The sequence below is a fragment of the Haemaphysalis longicornis genome, unplaced genomic scaffold (assembly GCF_048455015.1).
Source record: "Haemaphysalis longicornis isolate Haplotype H1 unplaced genomic scaffold, Haemaphysalis longicornis Haplotype H1 scaffold_1, whole genome shotgun sequence".
Lineage (NCBI taxonomy): Eukaryota > Metazoa > Arthropoda > Arachnida > Ixodida > Ixodidae > Haemaphysalis > Haemaphysalis longicornis.
This window is the reverse complement of record NW_027526203.1, coordinates 386,173,429-386,199,585: the sequence shown is the minus strand read 5'-3', so window position 1 is coordinate 386,199,585 and position 26,157 is coordinate 386,173,429. Positions and strand designations below refer to the sequence as shown.

At 50.2% G+C, this 26,157-nt stretch overlaps 1 long non-coding RNA gene across 1 annotated transcript; it reads left to right on the top strand.

Annotated features, from left to right (window-relative positions):
- Positions 1-7,629: 7,629 nt before the first annotated feature.
- LOC144172028 (uncharacterized) lies at positions 7,630-21,246 on the top strand. Its single transcript, XR_013322970.1, has 4 exons — positions 7,630-7,775; positions 7,880-8,058; positions 10,156-10,256; positions 19,717-21,246. It is a non-coding gene; the product is annotated as an uncharacterized LOC144172028 (long non-coding RNA).
- Positions 21,247-26,157: the final 4,911 nt, after the last annotated feature.

The window sequence follows — 26,157 nt, the reverse complement described above, 5'->3', positions numbered from 1 at the left end:
CCGGCAACGAGACTGCACTCTCTTGTCGGTCTGCCGTGGAAACTAGCCCCAGTTGCTGCAAGATGTGCCGTCCGGTCCTCGTTACGGAGAGGCGTTCCAGCTGGGCCGTCCGTTGGGCTTCTGCAATTTCGTCCGGGGTATTGTGGACCATGAACTTATCCATGAACAAGGGCCATGAACTTGTCGGTGCTCGTGCTTCCCCAGCGCCGTCTTGTACGTCTTGCGGATAGTCGCATCAATCTTTGCTCGCTCGCAGGGCCGCCAGTTGTGGAAGGCGGCCACGTATACGCAATGTGGCTGATTGCAAAGGACTGGACGAGGCGGGTGAGGCTCTCCTCCTTCATGCCTGCTCTTCGTGTGGATATCCGCCGAATGAGGCGCACGGCCGCCGCGGCTTTCGTTGCCAACTTGGTGACTGTCGCTCCGTTGACTCGGTTGCGTTCAAGTAGCAGGCCCAGGAGTCGAATCTTGTCCACTTCGGGTTTCACTTGACCTCCTTCCGTGCAGACCGTTATCCGCGCCGTCTCCGTATACTTCTTTCCTCTGCCCTTTGGCGGGATCACGAGCAGCTCCGACTTGGACGGGGAGCAGATGAGCCCCATTCCACGTAGCTGGTCCTCGATCGCGTCCATGGCCTCCTGGAGAGTTGTCTCTATATGCCCATCGCTTCCTCCTGTTACCCACAGGGTCACGTCGTCGGCGTATATCGTGTGCCGGACATTCTCCACTTCCTCGAGACGGTTGGCCACACCAATCATCACCAAGTTGAATAGTAGCGGGGATATCACCGACCCTTGGGGGGTGCCGACGCTGCCGAGCTGTTTCTCCGGTAGTTGCAGGTCGCCCGCGCAAATCTTTGTGATCCGGCCCGTGAGGAAGTCCCTGATGTACGCGTACGTCCGCCGGCCCATGTTCTGTCGAGATACTTGTGCAAGGATGGCGGAGTGACGGACTTTGTCAAAGGCGCTCTGGAGATCGAGACCCAGCACGGCTCTGTTGTCTCGGTACCCACTGCGTCGTCGACAATCTCGTGTTTCAGCAAGAGCATGGCGTCCTGCGTCCCGAGCTTCTCCCGGAATCCTATGATGGAGTTTCGGTAAAGCCCAGAGTCCTCCAAGTATCGCTGCCATCTGTTCATGAGGACGTGCTCGAGGACCTTCCCCACGCACGACGTGAGCGAGATTGGCCTGAGATGATCTATGCTGGGCGGCTTGCCCGGCTTCGGAATGAGGATCGTCTTGGTCATCTTCCATTGCCGAGAGAGCTGTCCTGCGCACCAGCATCTGTTGAAGAAACGCGTGAGCGCTTCTATCGCCGCATCGTTCAGATTCTTAGGAGCCTTGTTGGTCACCTTGTCAGGACCGGCCGCTGATCTGCCGTTAAGGGTCTGCAAGGCCGCCCGGACCTCCCATACCTCGATGTCTCTGTCCAGTATCTCATTGTCAGCGCCTGCGTACTCCGGATGCGGTTCCGTAGAGGTAGTGGGCAAGTACTTGGCATCTAGATGCCTGCGCACCTCTTCCTCCCCATGTCTCGGATGGCCCTGTGAATGGTCTTGGTGAGGTTGTTGTGATGGAAGCCCTTCGTTTTGGTCTCGTCCAGCAAATGCCGTAGCATGTTCCATGTCCTACCCTTGCGTATCTGTCCGTCAGCCTCGCTGCAGACCGCGTGCCACTGCTGCGCGCAGAGCACTTTGCAGTGGGTCTATATCTGCTTGTTGAGCTCAGCGACCTTCTTTCGCAGGCGCCGGTTAGTCCGTTGCCTCTTCCAACGCTCCTGGATGGAGTGTTTTGCTTCTAAGAGATGCGAGAGCCAACTGTCGACCCTGTCGATACTCTCATCTGTTTCGAGCTCCGTAGTCGTGTCCGCTATAGTCTTCACGATGGCCTCTGTCCACTGCTCAATGTTCATGATTTCAGGCTGTTCCGCCGGGAGAGTTCGGCGGAAGGCATCTCAGTCAGTGAGACGGTGCTTCCGTGTTGCAGTAGCGCTGCCGGGGCCAGCGAGCGGTACGACGACTTCCACGAGGTCGCTGCCGAGGTCGCTGCCTGTGTTTTGCCACCGAGTGCCTCGGGAGTTCCCCGCAGTCCTGAGGAATGTAAGGTCTGTGGTAGTGTTCCGTGAAACTGACGTCCCGATTCTAGTGGGAAAGGCGGGATCCGTGAGCAGGTGCAGCCCCACGTCCGTAGCGTCTTCCATCAGGTCTCGTCCCTTGACCGTCGTCCTTGGGTAGCCCCACTCCTGATTCGGAGCATTGAAGTCTCCACATATCAGTAGCGTACTTTCTCCAGCTACCCGGGTAGCCTTGTGAATGAGTGCCCGAAACTTTTGTTGCCGATGCGCAGGGTTGCTGTACACATTCACCATGAACGCGCTCTCCTTCTGCCGCTTGCCCGTGAGGATTTCCACCGCGCAGTACTCTATTGCGCTGTTGCCAATTCCTTTGCGGATAAAGGTGCACACCCCACGTCCCACTCCTTTGGCAGTGTCCCGTGCGCTCGGTGGGCTGGCGTGCGCGCGGTAGCCAGGAAGCTTCGGTGTAATCTCACTGAGGGTCTCTTGGAGCATGATGACGTCGGGTACGCCGGCGACCTGCTGTAGATGCTGTTGTAACACTGCCCTCTTGCTCGGATAGCCGTTGCAGTTCCAGTGCCAGACCAGGAGTCTAGGCACCAGGAGGACCTGGAGCCATGAAGTCGGATCCATGGCTCCAGGTCTCTCAGACCAGGAGCCATGAATCCGACAGGTGCTGTGCGGGTGGTCGGATCCATGGCTGGTGGATTGTCGGCGTGTTCTGGGGTTCAGATGCTTTTGCCCTGCAGTGGGCGTAGATTCGCTAGTGATGATAATATTAAATTCTGGAAGCCTTAGGACCTTTTTTTTTATTTTCTGAATGATTTTTTTCCCATACGCTGAAAATTGTTTGTCTACGTTCGGTCTATCGCCGGGACGATCTGCTGGATCCTAGCCATAGACAGCTTCGCTGTAAAAAATGCAAAAAACAAACAAACAAATAAAGCATAACAAAGTGTACTGTTGGGCGAGTTGGTAGTACATTTAAAAAAAATAGCTTCAGCGCGAACAAACAATTGGGACACAGAAATTAAAGACACCACGCGGTCACGCACTTGGCACTATCGACACAGACACCAAGTTAAGTCATACCCGATGTACAGCAAGTGTTGGAAGGGAATCTATCTCTTTGTGGGGCAACGTGATTGACGCTCGGCTCACACATTAATACTACCCTGCCTTTCAATTTCGCGTGCTTCAATTATTTCTCGCGTAGTTTGGCGTGTTGATATGGTGGTGTACACCCGCCCAATTTTTTGTCAATATCACGGGAGCGTCGACCGTTCTGTTGATCAGCGCCCTATGACGGAGCGGCACGGCAAACTGGGCGAGAGCTGCCGCATGCGCACTAATTCACTGGCCGCGGCGGCCGTCGCTTATCACACTGCCTGCCGAACAGCCGCTAACGGTGCGAAGAGGGCAAGAGTGACGAATAGCAGCAGGCTAAGCATTCCATGAGCAAATATCAAAATGTGCATTTTTAGCGATTTATGATTTATGAAGTATTGGCGCAACAGGCCTTCTTGTGATCAAGATGGCACGTATGCTAATCATTGTGATAATCGAAGAAGCCGATTCGGGGCTACGCTCAGCTCCTAGCTTTCGCGGCCGGGAATCGAAACCGCGACCTAGTGCTGAGAATGAGGTCGCGGGTTCGATTCCTGGCCGCGGTGGCCGCTTTTCTGATGGAGGCGAAAAGCAAAAACGCCCGTGTGTACGAGATTTCGGTGCACGTTAAAGGTCCCGAGGTGGTCAAAATTAATCCGGAGCCCTCCACATGTATACGGTGCGCCTCATCGCCTGCGTTGCGTCGGCGCGTTAAACCCCACAATCAAGATCAAAAGGTGCGAGGTTTCACTTATTCAATTCAGTTGGAAGTCAACGGGAGCGTCGACCGTTCGGTAGATCAGCGCCGTATGCCGGAGTGACACGGCAAACGCGGCGAAAGTTGCCGCATGCGCACTAAGCACTGGCTGCGCGGCGGCCGTCGTCTGCTAAAGGCGAAATCTATTGGTTGATTGTAGGGGTTTAGCGCGCCGACGCAACGCAGGCGATGAGGCACACCGTATACATGTGGAGGGCTCCGGATTAATTTTGACCACCTCGGGATCTTTAACGTGCGCCGAAATCTCGCACACACGGGCGTTTTTGCTTTGTTTCTATTCGTGCTGTAGCTAGTTTTCAGTTTGGTCGCAAAATACACTCGTACATCCTTTGTCAAAATTTTGTAGGCCAATCCTAATTCCTTCTGAACCTCAAAGAATTCAAAGAATAAGCTTCATTTTAATGCGACAAAACTATTTTATAGCAGTACGAAAGAAAGGTGTTTCCTCTAGTTTTCCGGCGTAAAACGTTTCAGGCTCGCTCGGGACGTTAGATTGTACAGTGAATTTTTTGCGGGCTGTGCACTTTCGTCATGGCCTAGAAAGTTTTGACAAAGAGGGTACATACCCTGAGATTTTTGCCCCCTTTCCCGCAGGTCCGTAATTTCGCTCCGACGGGCGACAACAGAGCAATTTTGGTGCCAAAAAAGGGACAGTAGCAGGGAACGTAACCACACGCCGCAAACAATAACGGTGCCCGAATGAGCCGGCAGCTCGGCCATGGTACTGTCGACGCCGGTGACCTTTTTGGTTTTCTAGGTCTTAAGGAGACGGATCACGACGTTTACAACGACAAAAAAAAGGCCGCGGATCTGCTCCTTTCGTTGCAAATGTCGGCGAAAGACGATAGTAGACTGGCGCCCCTGCCAAGTAAATGCCTCCCTTCTTTTTTCCCGCGCACCTCTCATGCTGTTCCTTTCCCGTCTCGTTCCTCCCAAGATAACACGCTAGAGGTTTGCTCAAGTCCATTTAAATGTACCGCGTTCTACTGCTCTAAGTCGGGTGCCTCGATGCCAGCGCAGCCGTAGGGCGGAGACGCGCATGTATTGAGCCACCCTACTGCAACATTAATAGAACCACGATGCCCTACTGCGCGAGCGATCCAAGCGGAACGTGTATCCCATCTAGTGGAACCTTTCGTTGCTATTGCCGTTTGATTTCTTAAATGACGCCAGGAGGGAGCGCTGGCAACAGCAGGCGACAGTTTTCTGCCGTTGACGTAGTATTTCATTTGTTATCGCAAAAACCAAGCATTCATGCATTTTTTAATAAAGGAACGCTGTAAATACCTCTTGTGTATTGATTTTCTACCTTATATTTGCGTAATATTTTCATCTTGTTCAACAATGTTGAAAAGTATGAACATTGACACCGGACTTAGACGTTTAGATTTGGTTGCGAGTATATAAGACTATTGCGCATAGATGCTTTTGCTTTGGCCGGTTGGCTGAATCGAGCCACACACAGCAGACTGGCAGACAGACCAACGTTTCTGTGTTTAATTAAAGCCCAAGAAATACTATCGCTTTTAAGAAAACAACGGAGTAGCCCAAGAAAAACTCGTTTTAAAAAAAACGATGGTGAAGAGCCCTAATTTCTGTCTACTAATCAGCTATTCAGCCATTCCGTCCCTTAGGCGCTACCGCCGCGCAAGACTGAAAGGCCAACTGCACTCAAATTTTCGACAAAGTAAAAATAATGTCACCTAACAGTTCATATAAAAAGGGTGCGAAATGCAAAATACTGCGCTTCAAACATCAACGCGCGCGACGCAAACGGCTCGCGACATTCGCGTTTTCGGAACCGAAACTGAATAGAAAAGGCGGCCATAGCGGCGGCCGGACGTGACGTACGTGAGGAAACGGAAGCGACCGCGCCAGAGCCGGCGGCCGCTCAGACCCGCCTTCAAATGCGCGTGGTAGCGCCGCGTTTCCCTTTTTTATTTCCACAGAAGAACTTCCACTAACGTTTGCCCATGATAATGGAGTTGGGCGCAATTCCAGCATCCCGTTGCTATCAATCAAGATGAAGTAGACCGCCCGACAGTAATTTTTTCCATCATAATAACTGCCGGAATGCAATTTTCGGCATTGCAAGTAAAAAACGGACCCTGATTTACAAAGCCATTTGCTCGTATACGATATCGAAAAACAGCTTTTATTATAGCCGACCTCTCGGCTATCACGTCGCCCTCCCTGAAGGGAACAAATCACACGCGGGCGGAGATAAATCACTATTTCTACTATACATTACATGCAAACAGCTTCGTGAATATCGGCCCAGTATTTTTTCCCCTGTGTGCACATTGAGAATCGAATTATAAAAGGGATCTGAAAATATAAGCCCGCCTCCAGAGCTAAATGACGCACTAAAACACGAAAGCACTTCCTATCTACCGCTGTTTTCTACTTTAGCCAGAGACAAGTACTGTTGAAAACGTTTTACCTTCAAATAAACTAAATCTAATGCTGAAAGTAAATACTTCACTTGGGAATCGAACAAAAATATAATCTATTGTTTAGGAGAGGAGCAGTTTAGTTTTCGCACTTCCCAAATACGACGGCCAATATTTGTGCGAGTGTATTTGTTACTACGAGAAAGGCTGATTTTAGTTCACTCAGCTAGGGAGACAAAAGTCGCACAAATGTTTATAGCCGCGTGTACAAGAACTCTATTTGGGTCGTAAAACTTTTGGAAATGTCTAAAGGATACAGGTGGCGTTGGGCCAGCCCAAATGAGGCCAAGATTGGACGCGGAAGTGCAAGTGGTCAATAATTTATAATATATCTTTTTTTTTTTCTGTGGTAAATGCAATAGGAATGACAAATGTAAGGCAAGTGCTCCATTCGCGCTATTTTTTTTTGTTTTTTTGCTTGCGAACGTGTACACGTTCGCAAGCGCCTGAATAGGTTTAGGCTTCTAATCATTTTTTTTTTTTGCATTGAGAAAAATGGGGGATATTACTGCCTATGCGGTTAGTTTAAACACTTGATGGCGACGCCGGTACAGCGCGCTGGTGTAGCAGAGAAACCCCGGGCGAACGCATCCCTGCGCCCGGCGGAGCGCCCTGCAAGTCGCCGGAGAAGCGCGAGCTTCACGGGACAGGTTCCCCAACCTCCGTCACAGGCCGCTCGGAACTTGTTTCGGCGACTCTCCGCCAGGTGCAAACGTCGTCTGCTCGGAGGTACTTTGAACGGCGGTACCTAGCGCTCTCTGTGATTACGAAGCTAAGGATTTCGCCATGGTGATTTTAAGAGCATAGACTACTTATTTGGACAAAAAAAAATTTGAGTGCAGTTGGCCTTGAAGTGTTGCAGGTGTGGCTAGAAGACCCGGGGTTGTTTAACGTATAACACTTTCCTTCTGTCTTGCGTCTTATCACGCTGTGTTTTTTCTTTGTTTTGCACTTCTTTCGCTCGATGTGTCCACATCCTGTTTGATCTACCAAGTTGACGGCCTGCTTGACTGAGCAATCCCCCATTATTATGTTGGTATGCTACTCACCTACCTAAGTTAATTTTTTTTTGAAGGGGGGGGGGCGTGTTGTCTTATTTTGGGTAGAATTCAAGTTATTGAGTGATTGCTTGTTCGTGACTTCCTGGCTCATCCACGCTGCTCGAAAAAAAAAAAAACATTTTCTTGGGTGAGCCCCGTGCATACCAAAACTTCGTCCTCGAGAATCGTCATTATCATCATCGTCTCCGAGTGGTCACCGGCGCGTGGCGTCGCGTGCCTCACGTGGCGTCTCGGGAACACGTCAGCGTTCCAAAAGATCGTTCCATCGTGAAGCGCCTCCGGAACAGTCAAGTCGTCGACGTGGTGAGCTGGGTTACTGGCCGGGTGGGCCACTCGCATGGGGATTTGATTAAGCCTCAGTTGGTGAGGATGACGTTCTTTTTTGTTTGATTCTCTTCTCGCCGTAGGTCAGCCGCTGCGTGCTCTTCGCGAGCTGCAGCTGACTGCTCCTCGACGGTTCCAGGGCCGGTGCCACGCCAACCGTGGACCCCGCTGGCATGCTGCCGCCATTGCCGCCAACCGGCAAAGATGCGTGAGGCACGGGAGGCCGCTGAACTTGGAGGAACCCGGGGCGACGCCGCTACGGGTAAGTACCTACCTTCGATGCCGACATACTTACACGCCTGCACGGAAGACAATATGCGACATACTTATAGTAAATTGCGTTGCGCATATGAATCGTTCGAACTTTGTAACCCATGACCTTACTCTAACCATAGTGGTGGTGAATAGAGGACCCACTTGTCATTTTATTCATTAGTGATTACTCTTCATTTTTAGGAATGAGAAGTTCGCGTAGTATACACACATTATTAGATGCGACGCTGAGAGGAGCATCTCTTGCCGGCGGCCCTGTCCCGCGTGCCTCCGTCGTCCGCGTCCGCACAGCTGCGTCTCTCCTCCGCTCGCCTCCTCTCCTCTCTCCGATAGCGAACACTCTCTCCCAACATCTGCTGTCGCGCTGCGCGCGGCTGCGCACTGTGCGCATGTGCAGTACTCTCTCTCTCCGCGGTCTCCTCTCCTTCGGGCGCGCTCCACATAGAAGCGGAGTGCCGCGCTCCGGCCGGTCTCTCAGTCGACGGTCGTCCGCGCTTGCGCTTGCGCTTGCTCTCTTGCCGTACCCGACGATTGCTTGATGCGACGCCAATGGAACCCCCTTCAGCGTCGCATCACGCCAGGGTTCCTGCGAGGGGAGGTGGACGTAATTTTTGGCCAATGCTCGCCTCTCCCACGCCTTTTCTCCCGAATAACTCTTCTCTTCGTTATGGTCTTTTAGCCACCATATCTTCTTCGTCTCGGCTAGGCATAGTTGGCCTAAGCGATGACGTGATGCCGCCATGGACGTCATCAGTGACGTCGAACCCCACCGCCTGTAATGAGCGAAGGGAAGCGCGAGGTGGCGCCGCCACCGCTCTGCGCTGCACTCTTTTCCTCTTGTCTCGGAAAGCACAGTCGCAATCTAGAGCGTGTTTCCGGAGACTGGGGCGTGAAGGTGACCGCGCGCAAACGGCACGCACCGGGACGTTCTTTATCGAGTTGGGAGCCTAAACGAGTGCTTGTCCACTGGGTTCATTAGCCACTCAGCTGTCGAAGGTTGTGGTTGCGTTTTTAGGGGCGAAGTCCCTTTGGGGCTCATGCTGTCTGCGCCTCCTGTCGTCGTCGTCGTTTCATGTAGTCACGGTACTGAAACACCGGGACACTCATTTTCCAAGCCTCGCGCTAGAACGTAACGAGTACTAAAATAACGCACCGGGACACTCGTTTTCCAACGCAAGCAAAGCTGTATACCTCTACCTCCCAACGGTTTCATCTCCCTGGGCAAAAACGCCAAGGCGCCAAGGATACACTTACACACTGCATGCTTCGTTTCTCTCCAGGTTTCACGTTAGTGGAGATGGCCCGAGATTTTATTTCTTTACAGAGAAGGCTTATATGCCTCGGTTTTCGCGTGTAGCGGGCGTGGATAAATATACGTATACGGGAATTTTTTTCCACCCAAGAACTACTGTTTTGTGTTTTATTCTTCAAATGCTCCTTGTGTGTCTATTTGGCCGGTGTTTTTCTTGTTCAGTTTGAATGGCTTCCGGAGCGTCATATTTGCGGGTGTCTTTCGCGTCAAGCACGCACACATCGCCGGCTTTCGGTTGTGCGTGCACGGGTGGGTGGGGGGAAGCGGGATTGGAGAGGGGGGGGGGGGGAAGCGTGCCCGCACAGCCGGGCTTCACGCGCTCACCGATGACATACCCGTCGTGCTGGTGGGACATTTAAACATGGACGGCTCACTGCCCGATGCGACCGGAGTGCTGTTCCCCGTGATCGAGCGGTTTGGATTGTGTAACAGACAGTACACAGATGCTTACGGCGCACGAGGGAAACGGGCAGCCCCGTGTTTGTCCGATAGAATAAAGCTCGAGTGCATTTAAATTTCATTCAGCTAATTGGCTGGGAAGTGTGCTAAATCCCAAATTACAAACAAACGTTTTATTTTGTGCACTCCTTGGACTGCGTCATCCTTCACGGAATGGAAGGGCACTGGAGGCGCACGGCCGCGTCTACAACGACAAATGTTAGGAGCTGCAGCGTTATGGTAGTGTTCTAGGATTTCTTCGCTCGTACTTTTTACAGGGCTACATACCAAGACAAGCCTGAATGGGTAGTTTAATTATCTATGATGTATTTTCAGGGCCGGTGCCAGGGCCGGTGCACGCCAACCGCGGACCCCGTCGGCATGCTGCTGCCTTTGCCGCCAACCGGCAAAGATGCGTGAAACAGACGCCGCTACGGGTAAGTACCTTCGATGCCGAAATACTTACACGCCTGAGGGAAGACAATATGCGACATATTTATGGTAAATTGCGTTGCGCATATGAATCGTTCGAACTTTGTAACACATGACTTTACTCTAACCATAGTCGTGGTGAATAGAGGACCGTACTCGTCATTTTATTCATTAGTGATTACTCTTCATTTTTAGGAATGAGAAGTTCGCGTAGTATACACACATTATTAGATGCGACGCTGAGAGGAGCATCTCTTGCCGGCGGCCCGGTCCTGCGTGCGTCCGTCGTCCGCGTCCGCACAGCTGCGTCTCTCCTCCGCTCGCCTCCTCTCCTCTCTCCGATAGCGAACACTCTCTCCCAACATCTGCTGTCGCGCTGCGCGCGGCTGCGCACTGTGCGCATGTGCAGTACTCTCTCTCTCCGCGGTCTCCTCTCCTTCGGGCGCGCTCCGCATAGAAGCGGAGTGCCGCGCTCCGGCCGGTCTCTCAGTCGACGGTCGTCCGCGCTTGCGCTTGCGCTTGCTCTCTTGCCGTACCCGACGATTGCTTGATGCGACGCCAATGGAACCCCCTTCAGCGTCGCATCACACCAGGGTTCCTGCGAGGGGAGGTAGACGTAATTTTTGGTCTATGCTCGCCTCTCCCACGCCTTTTCTCCCGACTAACTCTTCTCTTCGTTATGGTCTTTTAGCCACCATATCTTCTTCGTCTCGGCTAGGCATAGTTGACCTAAGCGATGACGTGATGCCGCCATGGACGTCATCAGTGACGTCGAACCCCACCGCCTGTAATGAGCGAAGGGAAGCGCGAGGTGGCGCCGCCACCGCTCTGCGCTACACTCTTTTCCTCTTGTCTCGGAAAGCACAGTCGCAATCTAGAGCGTGTTTCCCGAGACTGGGGCTGTGAAGGTGACTGCGCGCAAACGGCACGCACCGGGACGTTCTTTATCGAGTTGGGAGCTTGTCCACTGGGTTCGCTAGCCACTCAGCTGTCGAAGGTTGTGGTTGCGTTTTTAGGGGCGAAGTCCCTTCGGGGCACATGCTGTCGGCGCCTCCTGTCGTCGTCGTCGTTTCATGTAGTCACGGTACTAAAACACCGGGACACTCTTTTTCCAAACCTCGCGCTAGAACGTAACGCGTACTAAAAGAACACACCCGGACAGTGGGTTTCCAACGCCTCGCGCTAGTAAGCTTCGTGCTTCAAGCAAAGCTGTATGCCTCTACCTCCCAACGGTTTCATCTCTCTGGGCAAAAACGCCAAGGCGCCAAGGATGCACTTACACACGTCATGCTTCGCCCCTCCCCAGGTTTCACGTCAGTGGAGATGGCCCGGGATTTTATCTATTTACAGAGACGTGGTATATGCCTCGGTTTTCACATGTAGCACGCGTGGATTAATATACGTAGACCGGAAATTTTTTCCGCCAAAGAACTAGTCACAAACCTTTGTGTTTCATTCTTGAAATGCCCCTGGCGATTTGGCCGGTGTTTTTCTTGTTCAGTTTGAAGGGCTTCCAGAGCGTCATGTTTGCCAGTGTCTTTCGCGTCAAGCACGCGCACATCGCAGGTTTTCTGTTGTGGGCGCACGGGAGGGTGGCGGGAAGCGGGGGTGGAGAGGGGGGGGCGTGCCCGCACATCCAGGCTTCACGCGCTCACCGATGGCATGCCCGTCGGGCTGATGGGATATTTAAACGTGGACGGCTCACTGCCCGATGCGACCGGAGTGCTGTCCCCCGTGGTCGAGCGGTTTGGGTTGTGACGGCGCACGAGGGAAACGGGCAGACCCATGTTTGTCTGATAGAATAAAGCTCGAGTGCTTTTAAATTTCATTCAACTAATTGGCAGGGAAGTGCGCTAAATCCCAAATTACAAGCAAAAGTGCTTTATTTTGTGCAATCCTTGGGCTGCGCCCAGCTCCGCTCCTTCACCGAATGGAAAGGCACTACGACGATGACAAATGTTAGGAGCTGCAGCGTTATGACAGTGTTCTAGGATTTCTTCGCTCGTACGTTTTACAGGGCTACATACCAAGGCAAGCCTGAATGGGTAGTTTAATTATCTATGATGTATTTTATCGCATGACAATGAATTTCATCTAAACATTTGGCCTTTCATTAAAAAAATGTAATATTATTATTCATCGTTGACTTGCACTTTTCACCTTCTGCGACATCATAACTTATCACACTAAAATTATCATAGCTTACGGCCGTAAGTATCACGTCAAGCTGCAATGGTTTCCCTCGCTGGTAACCACTAATTTGTTGCCTTAAGGAAACAAATTAGTGGTTACCAGTGAGGGAATTTCACACGCAGCGTAAATGCGCTTGCTGTGGAGCACTCTTTAGAGGCAAGCATTCCTTCCCGGTAGCTAAGCACTCACAGCTTAGTTACCGGGAAGGAGCGAGTTGAGTACCGGAATCACTTCGCAACGAAATATTGCGGCCGATGATGACTGTACTGGCTCTGACATAATGAAATGCGGACACCTTACCCGTAACATCCAGTGGCGTAGAATATTTGCCGTTTCTTCCAATCAGTTATAGCTGCAGATCTGACAGCTCCCAATCTGAAGCTAAGCTACCCACGCGGGTCAAGCTCATCGGCTGCGGTCAACAGGCGCGTAGTAGGGACGAGAGGAGAAAGGGCTTTTCTGCTTGTTAGGGCCCAGTCGAAAATGACAACAGCCGGCAGGTGTGTTCGAACAGCTCGCCGGCAAAAAAAAAAGAAACAAATATTTTGCAACTCACCCGCCCTTGACACATTCACAGTTCCGTAGCAATCCGCCCAAGATCGTTTCGGTCAACTTCTTTCCCTCTTTCGAAGAACCAGGGTTTATTCATAAAAAGCTTCAAAGTCGGCTGAGCCCGCCGAGAAGGGACGGCTATTCTTCCTATAAGCTTCTGAGTGATCTTGTAGACTCCAGGGCAGCGACCGCGAGTGTCAGAGCCACAGTCATGGCCAACCTGAGCGCACTAAGTTTCCACACGAAGGACAACTCCAGAGAATCTGCTCCGGACTCATGGCTTGTGGCCCCATTTGAAGCGGACGTAAATTGCTTTGTACCTGAATGTGTCGAAGCTGAAAATGAGTTGATGGAGTTCCAGAAAAACAGTCATAAAGGCAAACTTTGCCACTGCGAGCATTGAGTCATTTTCATTAAAGCTGCAGAAATGAGATGTTAGTCTGCTTACGTATGCCTCCCTCTCCCCTTCCCCATCCATCCTTTCCCCTTGCTGCTGTACGGCAGTGTTGTACACGTTCCTCCAAAATAGGAACGAAAGCTCGTTCCTCGTTCCTTGCCAATTTTGAAACGAGTTCCCGTTACAAGTTCCTTTATTGCGAAAGGAACGCGTTCCAGTTGCACTACGAAAATTGGAACGTGTCGTTACATTAACGTTACAATTGGGTTTTTAAATTAAAATATAGTGTAGGATAATCCTCGGTCGAAATTAAGTGAGACATTTAAAACTCACATCGAACTACGTATATTATACGAATATTAGCACCACCGCCAGCAGATTATCCGGAGATAAAGATAATCAAAAGAAACGCTCCTAGGCGAATTTTTTCACGGAGTATACCGGACAAACTCCAGACGGCTCGAGGACATTTCGGTGCAGGATATCGCGGTGCAGAAATGTCGGTGTACGGACATATCGGTGTACGGACATATCGGTGTACGGGCGTTTCGGTGCACGCACATTTCGGTGTACGGACATTTCGGCGACCAAATTATCCGGTGCTTGCCTGTTTGCGACAGCCGTTATATTTTTATTTTCGCTTAACGTGGATTATGGACAACAATCTGGAGCTGTCAATTTATTTTTTGATTGATGCCATATGTTCGATCTTTGCCAGGTATTTTTAGAAATTCTACATTATATATATATTTTTAATACCTCTTCCTGGGGACACCTGTTATGTAGCCGATTGAATTCTTTAGCACACGTTTTTTTATGACAAGTTGATAATTTATATTTGCTCTTTTTTAGCTAAGACAATTATCCGTGTTTACGATCGCCTCTTTTGTATTTTTTTAAATTACACAGCCTCAAATTACATAAATTACATGCACACTCTCAATATCCAAAAAGTAACAATATCCAAAAAGTACCCAAAAATTAGCTAGCCCCCCAGAATGAAGAAAACCTTATGAAGAGTATTACAAGGGCTGGGCAGCCTTGCTAAAATGAATTCGCGAACACTGGTCTAGGATATTGTCAGGCCTTTTGGAAACAGGCCTTTTGGAAAAGAGCCGCAGGTTCTAATGTCCTAAATGCTGATTAAGCGCGTACCGGTTGTGCATACAAATTCCACCCATTGTGTTCGGGATAACCAACCTTCGTTGTGATGTTTACAAGCCTACATTTACCACATTTTAATTCTTTGTTCTAGCGCTCCCCCCTCCCACCTCCCGTCTGTACTCTCGAATCTCGACCAGATTTCTTTTTCAGCCATATTATTTTCGGTTTCCCCGGAAAATCCTACTGGCATGGTGGAGGAGACGTTCACTGTCTCCGAAGCGTCACCGCAGTGATTTTTTATTTTTTTATTTAGAACGTACTGCTAGCCTCTTAGTGGAGGCTTTTGCAGGAATTGGGTGATACATTCAGAACAATGACATAGCACACTTCGCGTTTAAAACAGAGAAAAAGCTTTACATTCACAATGGGCGCACGAAACCTCTATAATGTGACACAAAAAGCCACCCAAAAAGCCGCTGAGAACATAATGGCCCCTATCGTTTGCTGGCTACACCCTTCCGCGCGTCGCGGTCATATCGACGGCGCCCCCACTCCAGAAATCGCTCTTTCTGCGCCTTCAGTCGCCCCCTTGGGAATTAACTCAACAAGTCGCGCATATCATGGACACCCCTGGTATACATCGCGTCCTCCCATTATCAGGAGCAAAAAAAAAATGGATAGGCGAGTGTGACGAGAGCGGCAACAGTCGTCTACAAGTTTTCGAAGTCCAGTCGACGCAATGGTGAAGCACAAGTGACACCCTTCTCTCTCTACTTAGGGGGATGATTGCCGGCGGGGCTCAGCTTTCCCCTCCCCTAAATAACGCCACCGTAAGTGCGATCGTTTGTTTGTTAGTTTTAAGTAGAACTGACACCGAATGCAACGAAGGTGAGATTGATTGAGAGTATAATTAAAACGAAATGCACACGCGCCTAATCGACCTCGTTTTTCTGTTGTTTTTTCGCGGAAGTTTTGCTTGGGGGGGGGGGGGGGGTAGTAGCGGTCCCAGAGATTGGTTTTGGGGGTAGGGGGGGGGGGGTGATTAAGAACCGCTCCTATCCTTCCGCCTGTTCTGCGGAGGAGGTGATAACCATGCCGGCGTGTGCGCGTATGTGGTGTAACCCGCTTGCGCACAAATCACTTAGCGACACAGTGGTTTTTGACTCCCCGTAGGCGGTGCAACGGCTGACTCGAGCCCATATTTCTGACGGTCGCAACACGTGACCTCGCACAAGTGGGATCTAACCTCGCGCAAGTGGAATGCTTCGAAAATAACAAAACAAATAAGAAGCTGAGGACCTCTTTGGGGGGGGGGGGGCGATCGCCCCCTTTGCCCCCCCCCCCCCTTAAGACCGCCACTGGGGGGGGGGGAGGAATAGACTAAAGGCAGCAGCGTCTTGCACCGTTCGGTGAAGTGAAAGGAAAGCGCTTTGGTAACACTTAAATACTAGGGTTGTTCACATGAATGTTAAAATAACAAAAAATGGTTGAACGGATGCAAATTAACAACGTTAATTTTTACCATCTGCTACAGAAATTGGGTTTCACATGGCAATGCTCCGTCAGGGTTTAGCTTTCGTTTCCACCAACGGCGGCGCAAGCCCAAGTCTCGAACGTAAAATCATATCAAGTCACGAAATTACAATATTAAAGCTAAAATGTTCAAAGAATGCCTGGGACATCCGCTCACTCAAAATGTCTGGGCCAAGACGTCGTGCACCAAAATGTCCGTGCACAGAAATGTCCACACCGAAACGTCCTGGACCGAAATGTCCGACACCGAAATGTTCGGATACCGTTTAGCAGTCCGTCCGTTTCGTTGGCTACTTTGTTACCGGGTTAACCGGAACCAGTCTGCTCCTGAGCGCGCGGAAGGGTGAATAGGAAGGGTGCGGAGGCATAGACATGGCGAAGGCAGGCCCGCGGAACTAATCCCCCTACCGCGACGAATGCCCAAGTGCCCAGCGGGTCCCGGTCAACCCAGTAACAACGCATACGACAGAACGGACGGACTGCTAAAACTCTCTGTTCTTTCCCCGCCAGGGAACAATTCTATCGGCCAGACGCGCATTCTGGCCTCCCCAGACAAAAGATGAAGGGTGAAAAGCATTCTCGCGGCTACGCTATTCACCCGTCGAACCCCGCGTAAGCAACCAGCATTAAAGCAAGCACAAGCTGCGGCCTGCTGCGTGGTTATTCTTCTGCATTTCACTTCCGAGGAAGCACGTACGGCTGAAGGGCGGGCAAACTGACCATCTTATAGGAAGAGAAACGCAGTAGCGCTTTGTGGGTTTTTGTACTCGAGCCTTGGCATCAAAAACAGCCAAATCCTAGCGATGTAACGGCAGGAACGCCGTTCCTGCCGTTCCTTTAGAAACGTAACGAGTTACCGTTACAGTTCCACCGACCCTTAATGGAACGGTGGCGTTCCTCCGTTCCTCCAAAAAGGAACTAGTTCCAGGAACGCCGTTCCTTGTAACGCCGTTCCCTACAACACTGCTGTACGGGTCCCCCATCGCTTCCGTCGGTCCACAAGGGGGTCCTCGGCACATCCATGGCTGAGAACCACGGCGTTAAAGGGACACTAAAGGGTGGAAACAAGTTGGCCTGTATCGATGGATTACTGTGCCGAGAACCGAAATACACCATTCTCGCAACTCGCAGTTGTTTAGTAAGAAAGAAAACACCAGAAACGTGTAAACAGGTGACGACGCCCGTGTGGTTTTGGGAACCGGTTTGTGACGTCACAAAAGTGGTGAGCTGTGAGAGCTCATTGCAGCAGCATCTGTAGCTGTTATCCTGAAATAAACAGTTCCGAAGTGGTTGAACACGGGAAATAAACGTAAATCACAGCTTTCTGTGAGCTCATCGTATCTAAAAAACACATATTACAGCTTTTATGCGCTGCGAGGCCAGCTGCTTCCCTCGCTATTCAGTGAGCTTTCAGTTTCGTTTTCGAAAAGCATGGGTTCGCAAGTACCGAAGTCAATAACCTATGACGGTGAGCGGCCGAGCTTCCGCAAGCAAAATACCCGGCAGGAAGCAGCTAAAGTCACTTCATTAGAAACGGCAGAAGGAACAAGATGCACTGCAGGTGGTTAAGCAAGCCGCCTGCCCGGACCTTCTAATCTCCCGTTTTCCGCGCGCGGATGGAGAGGAGTAGGAGGATGAGTAACACTTTATATCTAAAATGTTGCTACCGGTAAAGCGCGCCCGGTTCGAACATAATCGCCGGTGAAATAAACTTACTGCGAGTGGTTAGCTGACCGATGCGCCCTTCTGCTGTTCCGTTCGCCTCGAGCCGCCATTGATAATCAGTAAAGCGTGCGTCGCTCTGCCCTTTTTATGCTTGAGCAAGGGGGAGCGCGGGCGACGACTACTGCTGGGACAGAATTCTCCAAAGGGGGGGTCGTTTTGAAGTGACGCGGTAGCGCCATGCAAATGCATGCGTTCTTGGGGCTGGGTGGTCGCTTTGAGGTGTTGGGAGGAGCGAGAATGGCCTTGCGGAGGAGCACTGTAGCGAGGGCGCAAAGTGACGCGCACTCCCCCCCTCCCCGTCGTTTTGATTGTTGCTTTGCGCCCTTGGTACAATGCTGCTCTGGGCCATTTTCGTCCTTCCTCCACCCTTCAAAGCGACCACCCAGCCCAAGAACGCATGCATATGCATGGAGCTACCGCGTCGCTTCAAAACGTTACCCGTTTTAGATGCGACGCTGAGAGCATCTCTTGTCGGCGGCCCTGTCCTTCCTGCGTGCGTCCGTCGTCGTCGGCGTCCGCACTCTCCTCCGCTCACCCCCTCTCCTCTCCGATAACGAACACTCTCTCGCGAGGGGCATTGGATTGGATTCGATTGTATTGGATTGGATTGGATTAAAGTGGATTGTGTTGGATTGTGTTGCGTCATAGCCGCGGCAGACGCACTGGCGCCGGCGCGTGCCCAGGTGAGAGCGAACACTCTCTCTCAACATCTGCGGGTGTGCGGCCCAGCGCGCTCTCACTCCGCCGGTGGGCGGCGCTGCGCGCTGCGCGCGGTGCTGCGCATGTGCAGTACTCTCTCTCTCTCCGCGGTGTCCTCTCCTTCGGGCGCGCTGCGCATATAACCGGTGTGCCGCTCTCCGGCGGCCTTTCGGTCGACGGTTGCTCTCCGCTTGCGCTTGAACCCCCCCCCCCCCTCAGCGTCGCATCACACCAGGGTTCCCGCGAGGGGAGGTGGGCGTAATTTTTTTTGGAGAATTCGGCACCTGGACACGGCTGCCGTGAAGAGTGTTTTTCACGCTAGGTTCACGCCGCGCAAGAGATTATATGAAGTGGCTGTTAAAGGCAGACCAGGTGAAGTGAAGGCACCTTTCTGTTCGGCGTCAGCCGGGATCCCGGAAAGCCGTGCTTGATATTCGAAACGGCGCAATCGTTGCTTCAAAAGCGGCTTCGCCGCAGCCCTCCATGCTCGCAGCCGGCTCGATGCGGTCTGGGACGCTACACCGGCCGCTCGAGCATCTAATCGTGTTTATCTTTCCGTCGGCGAAAAATTATGAAATTCCAAGCCAGCCTCCTTGGCCAGAGAAACGTTGCCGTAGTCGGCCATGGCTTGAAGCCGTAAAAGTTACCGATGCCAGCGTTTACGTTCTAGACCGCACCGGTGCTTTGCCGGCTTCGCTCCTATTTTGTGGCGCAATGATTACGTCACAAAAAAATGAAGCTTTATTTACTTATTTCTCAGCAAATAACCAATCGTTGCTATAGTATAACAAAATCCGAGAGACCTACGAAACGTATGACCTTTCAGTTAAAACAAAATGTCATTCAGCCTTTAGGGTCCCTTTAAGCTGTTGCTGCAGATGTCGATTCCTACGCCTTGTTGGGCTCGCTTATCCAAACCATCCTGTCTAGCGTGGAAGCTAGGGCCAGTTGGTAAGGCATGATAGAAAATATAAAACAGCGCAAACGACACAGACGAAAGGAAGGGGCCGCCTATGTAGTTCCCTCTATTTCTTCGTTTTCTCTGTGCTTCACTTGGAAGAAATCGCATGCTTTTGAAGCGTAATACTCGCGAGTGGGTATTGTTTTTGTTAGCTCAATAGACCAGCGCTGTGAAACTTCGATTCGTGCGTCATTTCATTTGAACAGCGACGTACATGGCAAAGTTTGAGATATTTCTCATAGATGGTGTTACCTACGCTGAATATTAATAACAGTTGTGTTAAATTTTTTTCTATTTGCAGAAATTTCCCTGAATGTGCTGTAGCTCGGGGATACCCACGGTGTCCAACTGAACACGTCTGCGACCTTGTCGGCAGCCCTCCACGTGATAGCGATTTGTCTAGCCACGCATACGTGGAGCCCCTTGGCACACTCCAGCAGTGTTCATTTTGCAAAGAAGAGTGTCTGGATCAGGATGACCTTCTGAGTCATTTGCAAAGACACACGCAGCAAATTTCGCCTGAAGCTCATCTGCCTGTACAGTTGTGCTTTGGTTCGGAGTCCCAGCCCAGCCTTCCTTTCAACATCTTACTGAAAAGGCAGACACTTCTGAAGAAAACACCGCAGGGAATGGAACTTCCTGGAGATAGATCAACCAGACTACCGTTGCTAATATGACCATGTCAGCTAGAGCGTAACGTTGTCTTGCCAACAACAGCTCATCGCATTATGCGACAATGCAGATTCGCCGTTTCCTTCTTCTGGGACCTTTGCCAATGAGTTTGATTTTGAAAACCGCAACATGGCTTGCCCCAGCACACAAGCAGTTCCGCGCATGTCCGTAGCAAGCAGTTCGTTGGGCGGCCACTTTCACAGGAATTACAATGCTGGCAAAAGAGGGCGCCAACCGCCTCAGTTGGAACAGCAAGCCGGAGCACCACGCAGTGAAAGACCTCCACATCGAAGTTCTTGGACACCATCATCATCATGATCCCTGCTCATTTGTGAAGCGCACGTCCTGACTCAAAACAGTTCAGGGTCGTTTCAGCACACTGTCCACAAGACGAATGCGTTTGCTATGGGCACGTCGTTAAACAACTGCATCAAGGGGACAGGACTCGTTTGCAGCAGTGAGGAAACCTCGGCGTCATGTTGCGAAACACGAGGGGCATCGCCTGCCGATGCAGAAACGCTGCGGTCGGCCCTGAATACACCTTCTTTGTCGGCTAACGTCTAGAACCGCAGCGTGAGGTACTCCTGCGCGGGAGCATGCAGGCCCATCACCTGCTTGGAAATATCGACACTTGGCACATATTCGGAGATGAGCTTTTACTTCGCCGAAAACTCCTACCGCACAGCGCCACCCGCTTAGCAGCAATGTTCAAACCGTACGTCAGCACTGCCGCCCCGCGAGCGATGGAAGCCAAAACTTGGTTTCCTCGAGTCACCAGCCTTACCGGCGCGCGGAGCTCAACCCCAACAACTCGACAAAGAACCCTGTAGCCAGCCGCAGGAGACGACCGCGGAACCTCAAGCCGCGCACCTCGTGAGTACCGAGGAAGCCTAGGTCGCCGTCGCTTGCATCACGCAGCGTTGCACCCAGCCCCTTCCAGAGTACGCGCAACTCTCGCTCAACAACGGGGCCGTGCGGCGCACCAACTTCGCCCTGAAAGTCGCTACGGGATGGCGACAGCCGAAGCCCGAGCTCCGCGCCTGGCTATGCGAAGAATGCACGTCGTTCAATTCCACGTTATTATTCCACATTAAAATTTCCCATGGTTAAAAAGCTGAGCCAAACCCCCCGCGCGCACCTGCAAAGGCAGAGTGCGATTACACACGTGTTGCTATTTGTGAATAAATGTTGAACACTGATGGTATCATTATTCAGATATATATTTCAAATATACAGGGTGATCAAAATTAAGTCGACAGGTTTTTTTTTTTAAATGAGGTGCTTAGATTTAAGTGTAGACCATCTCTACAGTGAGGTATGCGCCCAGGGGGGGCACATAAATAGGTGGTAATTATTGACGTCGGTACTTTAACTAGAATTGAATAATTAACTTTTAAGTAGATGCAGTAAGCAGGCATGTTTGTATTGAATAGTTGGATTCTACCAAATGACACTGCGTAGAAACACTATTCCGTCTAAATTTGCAATACAAACATGCTTACTGCAGCCACTAAAAAGTGTGCGTGTGCGCGCCCGCACGCTAAAACCACTGCGCGAGCCGGGGACTCGGCGGCCGCCGCGAGGAACGCGCTCACGAGTGCTAGGCATTTTCTCGCTCCTCGTGGTTTTTGCCATATCTTTCTTGCTTGCTTTTTTTTTTTTTGCTTGAATACTTGAGCCATTTGAGGTTTACGGGGACGACATAGTATGTCTGAGTGAGACTGCAGAACACTTGCAAACAATGCTTGAGGAACTACAGTCAGAAAGCACGGCCGTGGGGCTAATAATAAATGAATAAATCTGAAGTAATGAGGAATAAGCATGCCAAAAATGTCCCCTTCAGCTTAGAGAACAAAACGATAGAAGAAGTAAAAGAATTTGACTACCTTGGACAGATGGTTAGTGCTGACCCCAGCCACGAGAGAGAAATCCTGCTCAGAATAGGTATGGGTTGAGGAGCACTCGGCAAGCACTCCCAGATAATGAAAAGTAAGCTACCTCTGTCGCCGAAAGGAAAAATGTACAACCAGTGCATACTGCCGGTGATGACATACGGAGGTGAAACTTGGCACCTTACTAAATAACTAGAAAGCAAACTTAGGTCGGCTCACCGGGCAATGGAACGAATAATGTTAGGAGTAACACTTAGGGACAGGAAACGAGCGACCTGGATCCGAGAAAAACTAGAGTAGAAGACGTCACAGTCCAAAAAAAAAAAAAAAAAAAGAAATGGACTTTGCCTGGCGATGTAGTGAGACGAACCGACAAGCGGTGGACAATTAGGGTAACAGAGTGGATAGCAAGAGCTGGGTCTAGAAGAAGGGGAAGGCCATTAATCCGAGGAGAGATGAAATAAAGAAATTCGGGGCTAAACTGTGGGCTCGAGCAGCGCAGGACAGGAGCAGTTGGAGGTCAATGGGAGAGGCCTTCGTCCTGCTAGAGGGCACTGAAGTCCGGCAGTGGACCTGAGTGGGCTGCTGCTGCTGCTGCTGCTGCTGATGATGATGATGAAAGCCACTACGCGTGACGGGAACGATTGGCGGTCGCCACGAGGCACGCGCTCACGAGCGCTCCGCATTTTCTTGGCATTTTTTTCCTGCAACACCGAACTTACGGCTTGTACAACAGCTCCGCTGTTAAATATAGCGCACTCCTCCGTCTAACGACGACGATGGTTGAACGCGAAGCTTTCTCGTGACAGATTCTTTGGTTGTCGTCTGAGTTTGAAATGCGTTTCGACCATACCGAAATGGAAGAATCGGATAGACCCCGGCTTCATAACGCGAGGGTCCCAGGTTCGATTCCAGCCACTGAAGCTTTTTTTTTTCTTTCTCTTCACCCACGATCATTCATCATCATCGTCAGAGAAAGTTGGCTTTCCTGCAGGGCGTTTTCGCGTTACAGACGCCACCAGTTAGAACACTAACACTAAGGCTTCGCTTTCTAAAGTTTTGAAGAAAACAGAACTCTAAAATGTGTTCGCGTGTCCGCTTCCCCACAATACAGAGAGAAGGCCAATCACTGCGATCAAAACGGTAAAATAGGCCAATGACGACGCCCAGCATAACATTTGACTCGAAAAAATGTGGTCGGCTCTGCGACATCGCGCAGTGGAAGTGTGACGGAAGCGTTGACGCGTGACAAGGCGTCGGCTGCTTCGTTTTCGACCCCGGGAACGTGGCGGATGTCTGTAGAAAACTCAGAGCCACAAGGCAGGAGGGGGAACGACGCTTGCTACAGGGCGGCGAGATAACGTCACAAGCGCTTGGCCAAAGGTAAATGGACTCTGCGAAACTTCGGATAAACGCTTTCACCCTTTCCTTCGCGTATGGAGCACTGTGAAAGCTGTAGTAGTTATCGTCCGCACGGAGCGGCACTGCAGGATTTGCTCGTACGTCGCACCAGATACGCCTTCCGTTTCTACTTTGCTTTTGTGGCTTTCTTGTTAAAGTGGCTATCGAATACGCCCATTGCTGCAACTGAAAGAAATCCGGCCGATAGCCGCTACGCCGCAGTAGTGACGTAATTCCAGCGGTCGAAGAACGCCAAGACAGCTAGGGTAAGAGAGTAAAATCTTTTGAGCAAGTTTCTAAGTTATCTGATGGGCATGGAATCATACATTTCTGGCTGAGGTACTTTGCGACCCCCTACTCTAAGTACTGGATGTGTTGGTTGACTCGTTCTGCAAGCATTTAAGATTTCGAAAATAAGTTAAACTATAAGTGCTGTCGCGGGAGAAGAAACTTCGCGACGTGTCTTCAGTGTTCCCGGCTGGCCCGTCTGGCGGCCGGTTTAGGCTACGCCGTGAATAATGTAGTAGTTTCAACAGAGTGAACGTTATGAGGGGGAGGGGGGGGGGTGAGTGCATTGCCAAATTCCTCGTTGAGTCCAGACATGCTGAGGTATTAGTAACTGCATAATTGAAAGATTGCACAACACCGCTGACCTTGTTAAAAAAAAACAACGTTTTCCATGTCCTCGTTAGGTTAAGAGAGAGAGAGCTCACTTGAAAATTTTTCGATGCGTCTGGAGTTCGTTCTAAGAGAAGTGGGAAAAATACAAGTCTTCGGGCGTTTTCGACATTGGGAGCAAGTGCCCTAAAATATTCCTTAATGTAAATGGCCACGGGTCAAGGCAGTTTATTTTTACGGGACCAAATAAACAGACCCGCCGCGGTGGCTCAGTGGCTAAGGCATTGTGCTGCTGAGCACGAGGGCGCGGGTTCGATTCCCGGCCGCGGCGGCCGCTTTTCTGATTGAGGCGAAAAGCAAAAACGCCCGTGTGTACGAGATTTCGGCGTACGTTAAAGATCCCCAGGTGGTTAAAATAAATCCGGAGCCCTCCACCACGGCGCGCCTCATCGCCTGCGTTGTGTCGGCGCGTAAATGCCACAATAAATCAATCAACCAAATAAATGGGATAATCCAATAAGGATCTCGAATTGTTAAAGGTGAAAGAAGCATCTTCTAATCTTTAAAACTGCCCCACAACATCACCTAATTTTGATGTAAGCTATTCAAACAGTGAACTAGATAGCAAAAAAAAAAATTCTGGGTAATACAGATTACGGAAGACGACTATAACGCTCTTTCATATTGTTCGTACACGAAGTTTGCTCGCACTAACCGCCAACTTGTTCTGCCTAACCTGAGAGAAATCACCTGGAACACGGGCCGTTCAGTCTTCTCCGTGCAAAGGTGACCTATTAACGATGTATTTTGCACTCTGAATATTCCTCCTTTCAATTATTGTCTTTTAATAGAAATAAAACAACACGCAAACTATACCGTGCTCTGGAATGAAGGGGCTGTGGAAGTACAGTGGTTTCAGTTTTTGTTCCAGTCGTGTTTTGTTATTTAAATAGACATCTTGTTTCTTCTTTATCGGTTTAGTGTTCCTCCCGCACCCTCGGCGATAATTTTTAGCTGCTTTTCACGAACGTAATGTATTCCTTGATATGGCTTTTTAATCGCCCTGAGGGCGATCGATTTTGTTCCTGGCTTTAAAAATATATGCGCAAACGAGCTTTATATGTCCACCTATGCGTACGTTCGCGCTTGTGTCCTCCTGTGTCGGGAGACAGTTCGGCCGTGCGGCTCTTGCAAGTTAAATGTATTAAAAATGGTTTTAGTGGATGGTTGTTTTAGCGCTTGATACATATATATTTTTCTTGTTGTACGCAGAAAAGCTCTGCTGTTCCTCGAGGAACGGCACTGGCTTCGAAGCCTTAACAAACAGAGAAAAAAAAATCGTCTGGTCGAGTTATCACTCTGGGTTCAAGTAGAGCCAGGAGCCACAAAACGTCTAAACTCCGCTTCAGTCCGCTGCCTGGCCTGATCGAAGCGTGATTCGATGAAATGTGCTAATCGCCTTTTTGAAGCTTGGAGGGGTAATAAAGACAAACGAATGGCGTGAAAGCCTAAGCACTAAGCATAGGTAATTGCGAATAATCAGCTTGTATGAAAACAGCACACCCTCAATAATTAAAAAAAAAAAAAAACTTGCGAAGCAGATAAAATGAAAAAAAAAAAGGCTGCATGGGGGTACATAACGTTCTGTACTCCAAATTATAATTTCCATCTTTAAAAATGGTTGTGTTGCTCAACAGAACGCTTTATCTTCAGCTGAAATACGGTACCCGTCAGCTAACACATCGCAGTAAACAAAACTTCAACCGCAAAATATACAAGAAAAAAAAAACTTATGTTGAAAGAAATCCCGTTTGGATAGAATAAATTCTAAGCATAATTCTAAGAAAAGCATACAGCTAAAAATGCAGAAAATCAGAAACCCAAAAAAAGTTTCGATCCCGCACTTTGTGACTCTTATGAGCCACAGCAGCGATCAAGTTACCTTAAATTTTACCTACTTTAAGGGTAAGGCAAATTTTGAGGAACAATTTTCAACGGCAGGCACAGAAATATATATGTTGCGTCCTCAATTACAGAAAATAAATGCAGAAAACCGCAAAATTACGAAAATGCGGAATCTTTTGTTATGAAATGTTGCATGTCATCGACCGCAGCAGCTGTTTAATTTCTTTAATTTCATCCCTATCAATGCCTTAAAG